General features: G+C 49.6%; 1 pseudogene; it reads right to left on the bottom strand.

Moving 5' to 3' along the window:
* The window catches only part of LOC129131501 (28S ribosomal RNA), an 8,326-nt pseudogene that overhangs the window by 1,887 nt on the left and 3,939 nt on the right, over positions 1 to 2,500 (bottom strand).

Genomic DNA, 2,500 nt, shown 5'->3' on the forward strand with positions numbered 1-2,500 from the left:
GAGCTGTAAAGCAGTGAGGAGTTTCCTGTGAGGTATGCGTCTATAATATTGAAGCCAATTATTACTAATTGTGTCCCTCTTAAAATTTTTTACTTCACGGCCTTGGGATTCCAATTTTGTCCACTTTTTAAACTCCTTTCTTCTCCAATCACATGGTTTGGGGAACTTACTTTTAGGGTTCGGTGCTTCCCACTCCGAAAGTTTCTGCAGTCGCGGGTGGTACAGACGCCGGTAGTGCATCCCAAATTGACGGCATCGCCGCTCTCTTCCCTCCAGCTTGAATCCATAGTTTCTCATACATCTTCTCCATCTCAGCTTTCTCCAGGAAGGTCTTCATTGTCTCGTCCGGAGACTGTGCAATGCGATGCAGTCTCCGGGCCTGCACACTGGGAATCAGTCCCGCTAATTTGATGACACCCAAACCGCTGTCCCTCGTGCTCGAGTACAAGATGGCATCACCCGTGCACGGAGGCAGGTGCATCCAGTCCTTAACCGCTGTTCGGATCTTCAGGTCAAGGGCTTCAAGGGCCCCTGTTTTCACCTCTGAGTGGTCAGCCAGGTAGGTCAGTCGAGGAATGGTGTATGTTTCCAGGATGTCAAGTTTTTGCAGAGGTTTAAGTGGGGCTCGGTCAATGCGTTCGAGCCAGACGTCTAGTTTTGCGGAAAGGTCGGTTTTTGCAAACCCAGTCCAGGGGTCGATCTGCAGGCCGAGGTATTTCTCCGATTCCCCAGGGTTAATCATGTTCAGGGGTGTGCCGTTGATGGTCCATGCAGCGCAGTTGTTGACGGTGTAAGAGTCTTTTGTGGGCTTGATGTAGAAGCCGTGGCACTTTTGTCCCTGCGTTTTGAGACCTGTGAGAACGCAAAAGGTCTCTAGTATCTTGATGTTGATGTTCATGTTCTCCCAGGAGTCGCTCAACAAGACCAGATCGTCAGCAAATGCCATGGCAGTTATCGTACGCTCTCCACGATGGAATCCTTTGCCACTCTCTTCCAGCTTGCACAACAGGGGGTCCATTGCCAGGTTGAATAGAAGGGGTGACAGCGGATCACCCTGCTTCACTCCAACCCGGATCTGGATTTTGTCCGTGTGCGTGTTCTTCTTGACAGTGACATACGTACTGATGTCCTTGTACATATTGTCCACCAGTCCGACGACGTGGGGATCCACTCTCCGTTGCTGTAAAATGTGTAAGATGTGCTGGTGGCTCACGGTGTCAAAAGCCTTAGCAATGTCCACGAATATAACACCCAGTGGTCTATGTTCATTTTTGGCAGTCTGAATTATAGTTTGCAGGAGCTTCAGGTTCTCAGAACATCCCGCCTCACTGATGAAACCTCTCTGCCTTGGGTTGAGGGGGCACGCCTTAGTCATCCTCGCCATCATGATCCTGGAGAACAGCCTCAGCAAGATGGAACCAATCATGATGGGTCTCCAGTTGTTGATGTCCTTCAGGCGCTCCGGTTTTGTCGATTTGGGGATCAAAACAGTCCTGCACCCCCTCACCATGTCCGGGATGTCACCAGATGTTAGCCACAGGTTGAAGAGCTCAGCAGTCCGGGCATACCCGGGATCCATCTTCCTGATGTCCCCAAGGGCAATCCTATCTGGACCTGGTGCTGAGCCCTTGCTCATTTCCCGCACGTTCTTTTCAATTTCTTTGGCTGTAATTAAGTCCCTGAAGGCCTTATGGTGGGCCTTCCCTTTAATTTCAAAGTCTCCAAAGACTCTCAAGTCTCACACCAAACTGTCCAGGTGTTTCCCATCTGGCCTTGAATACCGAATAAATTTCACTGGGTGATATATCACAGGACAGACATTCGATGTCGTCCAAAATGATCTTCGCTAATTTCCCCATCTAGATGGAATAAACGCTGAAAGCGGAGGTAGTTACCTCTTTTGATCGCTCTGTCCTTCATCCACTTCTGAAACTGTTTTCTTGGCTGCTCCTCCTGAGTTTCCTTTTGCTTTTCCCCCCCGGAGTGCTGTTCTTATTTGGCTCACTGATTCCAGGCAACCAAAGCAGTCCTGTGCTGTCTGATTGAGCAGTGGTTGCACCTTTTGGCCTTCTAATAACTGTTCAAATGCTCTGGGGAAGTTGTTAATTGTCCCATCTGATAAACGTTCTTTGATCCTTTTCTGATAACGAGCCTGCAGTCGCCCTGCCCTCTGCTGGCCAACGGTTTCCCGGAGACCGTTATCCCTATCAAAGTGGTGTCCAGATGTCCCTATTGTTCCCTTCCCAGCAGCTGGTCCTCCCGGCTGGTGGTTCCCCCCAAGTCCATTGTTCACAGTTCCTGCCTGGGATTGATGACTTGACCCAGGTTCTGATTTCAAGTTCCCAGCTGCTCCCCCACCCACTCCAGTCTTCCTGAGCAGCATTCTTCTTTTATCACCAATCTGCTTAGCTGTTTTGCTTGTTAAGTGTTCCGATATGAGCTTATTAATGTTTTTGTGACTCTCGAACTGTACCTCCAGCTTGACAAGTAGATCTTCCTC

The sequence above is a fragment of the Agelaius phoeniceus genome, chromosome 8 (assembly GCF_051311805.1).
Source record: "Agelaius phoeniceus isolate bAgePho1 chromosome 8, bAgePho1.hap1, whole genome shotgun sequence".
NCBI lineage: Eukaryota > Metazoa > Chordata > Aves > Passeriformes > Icteridae > Agelaius > Agelaius phoeniceus.